The sequence below is a fragment of the Miniopterus natalensis genome, chromosome 4, assembly GCF_054644295.1.
Source record: "Miniopterus natalensis isolate mMinNat1 chromosome 4, mMinNat1.hap1, whole genome shotgun sequence".
NCBI classification, from domain to species: Eukaryota; Metazoa; Chordata; class Mammalia; order Chiroptera; family Miniopteridae; genus Miniopterus; species Miniopterus natalensis.
Window position 1 is genome coordinate 12,547,953 of NC_142084.1, and position 6,000 is coordinate 12,553,952.

The window sequence follows — 6,000 nt, forward strand, 5'->3', positions numbered from 1 at the left end:
CATTGCTGTGTCCAAGAACCTTGCCTGATACCTTTCACTTGGTTTATGACCAAATTTTCTGACTGTAGAGGCTCCAGGAAAAGTGACCGCTTGTTTGTAAAATGCAAGGAATAGTAATTACTCATGGGTTGCTGTTGACATAAGTCATGTAAAGCATCTCCTGAAGTTCCTGGTACCCAGGACTGATCAATTTTACCTTGTAAATAGCTTTGCTTTAGCAGCACAGAAATAATAAATACTTGTATGTTTCTACTTGGGTATTTTTAAAAGTCTTTAAATTCAGCAGATTAAAAATGAAACTTAAGATCTTCCCCAAGCATGTGCTAATATGCTACTCACAGCCTCAGTGGACAGAGACACCATGGCCAGCCTGGAGAGCCGTCCTCAGCACCTGCCTTCCTCCCCAGTACCCCACCCTCAGCAGGTCCTGATGATTTTTCATTTTTCCAGTCCACCCACTTCTCTGCATCTCAGCTCTTCCATCGTGGCCCACCTACCGGCCCTGGCTCCTGGGCAGCACAGTAGGTTCAGGAGCGGTCTTCTTGTCCCATGCATGCCTTGTGCAGCTTTATGTTATTCAGTTCCCAGCAGAGTAACAATAATAAGTGACATGTTATACGGCGCTCTGTAGATCTCGTTCCTTATGCGCCAGGCACTGTTCCAAGTGCTTAATGCATATCAACCCATTTAACCCCCACAAGAAGTTGGGCTGTTACCCGGTTCAGGCCATTGTAGAGAAACAGGCGCTGAGGGGTTGAACAGTGTGGAGCAGGACACACACACAGACACACACACAGACACACACACACACACACACACACACACACACACACACCCCCACACACCCCCACCCCCCACTCTTCAGTCTGTTTCTGATTTGGAGAGATGTGTGGAGTAGTGATGGTGAGTGTTGGCTCTGAAGACAGACCGCCTGGCATCAAATCCTGGCTCTGCCACTTACTAGATGACCCCTACCCTCTCTGGACTTACTCCCTCATCAGCTCCAGGGGATGGTGATAGCACCTCCTTTACAAGGTGCTTGTATCAAGTTTAGAATGGTACCTGGCATACAGGAATAGAATTCAATAAAAGTTACTGATATTGCCTTAGGATCTATCTATCTACCATCTGTTTACCTGTCCTAATGCAATTTCAATAATATTGGTTCTAGCGAAATACTGTTCTAGCACAAACAGAGCCAAGGGCTTTTCATCTGTACTAGGCAATGATAAAGGGAGTCTAATTCCATATAAATCTTTCCCTTCTTTGGAAGCAACTGGCCTGTTAGACATTTAGTACTCCAGTCCCATGTGGTGGGAGCGGTGACAGTTTTCTACATCACCAACATTGATTACACAGTTGTGAACAGATGAGATTGTGCATCTGAGCACAGAGGAGATGAAAAAACAAACCACTGAAAATCTGAGCTAAAAATGGCCGTATCTATTTGGCACAAGCAAACATAATACCATGGGAAAGGGCACAGAACATTCAGTTCAGCAGGCTCCCTCCAGTTTAGGACTTATGACTGTGCTACTCTGAAGTAGCCTGGTGGTCATTCCGGGGGAATGTGTACCCTCTAGAAAGGCCTTTTCTCTGCACCATGAAACCCTGGTCCTACGTAGAATATAGATGAAGGATTAGGATGAGGAATGTTGTGTTGAAAAGGTATCTTCAAATGTGGGTGTAAATATTAGCCTTTGCATTTCCTGAGGCAGTTCATGTCTTTTTCACTGGCCTTGATGGTGAGTCAATTATTATGATTGGGCAGTGGTTCTCCATTAATGTGCCTCATCCATCGCCATTTGAGATTTGGAAGTTTGACTTCTTTTGTCACGGAAAGCAATGCATTAAACATGTTATCTGGAAGAAGCAGTTGTAGTAGATTTGAAACAGCACTTAATTTATAAAAGCTGACACCAACAACATTAGAAATATATGGGAGATTGAAAGAAACAAAAGATCATACAAAGTTAGTGATCACTTAAGGATTGTTATTTATTAATCAATTTTTTAATATGGGAAAGATTCCATGTGTTTGTTTGACTGAACTATGGTACAGTCATTTGCAATGAACAACAATGATATGGACCCCTCCAAAATATTTGGGCCAAATATTACAAATCAGATAAGACTTAATACATCCTTCATGGGGCTTAAAAAATGACTATGACACTTGTTAGCCACACCGAACCTCACATCAAAATGCAGTTTTTCTAGGGTCGCTCTGGCACCTCCCTCCTCTTGGGCTGGGCCCCTTTAACCCGCGCTGCCAGCAGAGTCTCCTGTGGGAGGGCTGTCTGTAGGGGAGACTCAGGCTGTTCCGTGCTCAGGTCTGGGTCTCCTGCCAGGGCTCCTGGAGAACTTCTTTGTTCCCCCAAAGTTAGTCTTTCCGATGCTGTCACCTGCTACTTACTCACATGTTCTTTAGGTTCTTTTGTACAGTCACACCATCTGTCTTTTTTCCTTCACTCTTGAGTATAGTCAGCCCTTTAAATACCCAATCTAGTACTACAAGTAGTGAAATATAGTTAGTCCTCTGTCTGTTATAAACTTTGGTCCTGGGAAACCTGTATTGCCCATCCCAAACACCACCCAATTGTTGTGTACCCCTTTTATACTTTTTTCTCTCTTATTGTTTCTCATTCCTTTAGCACTAATAGATGTTCACTAACTTTTGCAAATCTGGGGACATTATGAATAACTTCTTAGCCAAGATAAAGTATTCTTCAGTCTAAGAAAATTAAGCAAAACTAAAATTTAAAAAATAGATAAAGTGCACTATGAAATCAACATCTTCGTCTAAGAATGGGGTAGTTGACACCTACTGCATGCTGACACCTGCCTGCAAACACCAACATTGCCCTTTAATTGTATTAGGCCTCAAACATTCGGAGCGCAGGAGGGCAACTTGTCCTGGGAATTAGGGACAGAATGGCACCAAACTTGACCCTTAGCATGGGAGGTAAGTCCTTCAAGCGAGGCATGAATTTGAAGTGCCGTGAAGTCCGACAGTCTGTATTAGGGTCTGTCTGTTGTTTCCTCAGTCCCGGCACAATGCTGGCACCTGGTAAGCTCTCGAATATCTGCTGCATGAATAATTGAATCCATGCAACGTCTCACAACATGCTAATCTTTATTTATACTTAAGCTATTTTTACTCCTCAAGTTAGTCAGTTTTTTTCTTGCTAAAACAACATATTGCTGATTTTACATCAAAAGTCTGTAGGGAAACACGATTCACTTTACAGCCAATTTTGCTGAAATGGATTGGCCCTGCAAAGCAAGAGACATTTACTCTTTGAAATATGCATTGTCATTTACTCTTCAAAAACACAGCAGCTTTCCTTAGCTGTTTCTTGGCTTAATCAGTCCCTGAAGCTGCATAAATGAAAGGAATGGAAAGTGTGTGAGCATTGAGCTACATTCCAGCAAGGTGACTTTCAGTTTGCTCGTGGTGGTGATGTCATTATTAAGGAGCCACTTGTTTTGTCTAAGTAATTATTTTCCTCATAAATTATTATTGGATTATTAAATATAGTGATTCCAGGAAAACTAAAAATGTTCCCAGTTTAAAGTCTGATCATGCCTGGCCATTGCGGCTCAGTGCTTGAGCACTGACCTAGGATCCAGGAGATCGCGGTTTGATTCCCAGTCACGGCACATGCCCGGGTTGTGGGCTCGATCCCCAGTGGGGGGCGTGCAGGAGGCAGCTGATCAATGACTCTCATCATGGATGTTTCTCTCTCTCCCCCTCTCCCTTCCTCTCTCTCTGAAATCAATAGAAATATATTTTAATAAAATAAAGTCTGATCACAAACTATTAAGTTTAAAATATGCTATTATGACATTTCTACCTGTTAAGTTTTGAAAATTAAAAATAAAATAATACAAAATAATGGTCAGGTTGACATAGATATTGTGTTCTTAAATTTTGCAAATGAGAGTGGAAATTGATACAATGATTTTGAAAGCAATTTAGTTATACATACTAAACTGTATATATATGTACCTTAAAAATGCCACTGTCTGGAACCAGTAATAGCACTTCTAGGAATTAATAATAAAGATAGAGTTGTGCCCTTAGGTTTATATATGAAAAATGCTCATTTCAGCATTAGAATTTTTTTAAAAAAGGGAACAGTATAATATCCAAATATTAGGAATGCAGCAGTGTAAATAATGACATATGTCTATAATGAAAATGTGAACTGCCATTAAAATTCATGTTTATCCTTAGAGAGACTGTGTAATAACATGGGGAAATGCTCAGATGGTAAAGTTAAGTGAATAAGATGGAATGAAAGTAAATATAGAAGAGATGAAGGTCTCTCTCTGGTGGAATCTAGTCTGTAGATTTATTTAATTTGGCTTGCACAGTGTTAATTTTTTAATTGGTTGCCAATATTTAATAATCAGAATATTCATTTTAAATAACTGGAGATTTGGCAAACACCCAAGGCACTCCCACTTGGAAGCAGGAATCACCTGGAGATGGGGAGGCCCAGCCCCCTTTGATCTGGCAGATGCTCCCTGGTTAATCACCATCCCCAGCACCACTGACTGTCACCCCTGACCTGCTGCCTTCCTGGCTTATAGATTCTTGGCTCCCATGCAGCGTGATCAGGTTCTGCAAACTATACACCCATATGCATGAAATGTTATGAAAACTTTCCTCGGGGTGGGAGGATAGCAGGTGATTTTCATTTTCTTTTTCACAGTTTTTGTATTTTCCAAATTGTATAATGAAAACTTGTATTGCTTTTCTGATTAGAAAAGAGTAACTGTTATTTTTTAAATATAAATCACTAAACACCATAGAGCGCCATGGTAAAAGATGATAAATGGCAGATGTTAACATTAATCTTGGGGGAAAATTACATTTCTGGGTTCCCTTAACCAAAATAGTGGGCCAGGTTATTGATGCTTTTTCCATCAATGTTTTTTCCCCATTATTTAATAAAAACACATTATTGAAATCTAAATTAGATGGAACAACCTACCAGACTAAATTGCTTTTCCTTTCCTTGCAAAGTATTGTACCTCAACCTCAATTCCAAATGAGTAATAGCCTCCCCTTTAAGAAAACCATTTTGCTCACTGTTCAAATACTAAACACTTCTGATAATATGAGGCAAAGGAATGAAATTGTTATCGTTCAGATCTTTGTGTGAAAAATTTGTTAAACTTACATTTTTATTAAAATAGTAGTGATTAGATAAACTGACATCATTAAAAGGAATATTCAATATCCCTGAATTGGTGATATACAATGTTTTTTTTTCCAGTTTTATTGAGGCATAATGGGCATATAACACTGTATTAATCTTAAGATTAATTTTAAGATTAAATTTAAGATTAATACAGTGTTATATGTCAGTTATAACACACACACACATATAAATGATTACCATGGAAAATTAAGTCAACGTTCATCATCATACATGGTTATAATTTTTTGTGTGTGATTATGAGAATTTTTAAGATCTCTCTTAGCAACTTTCAAATATACAACATAGTATTTTAACTATAATCAACCTGCTGTACATTATATCCCAGAACTTACCTTGTTATGGAAGTTTGTACCTTTTGACTGTCTTCATCCTGTTCCTCCAGCCCTCACCCTGTGCCTGAAGCAACCATGAGTCTGTTCTGTTTGTATGAGTTTGGTTCAGTTGTGTGTGTGTGTTTTTGTCAGATTCAATGTATATGTGAAATTATATAGTATTTGTCTTTCACGGTCTTACAGTATTTGTCTTTCATCCATGTTGTCTCAAGTGGCTGAATAATATTATGTATGTGTATGTAATATATATGTATTACATATGTTCTAAAATGTCAGAACCAAAATGGGAAGCCCTGTCTCGTTCCTGATCTTAAGGGGGACGCTTTTAGTTTTTGCCCATTGGGTAGGATGTTGGCTGTGGGTTTGTCATCTGTTGCCTTTATTATGTTGAGGCCTGATCCCTCTGTTCCCACTTTGCTGAGAGTTCTTATCAT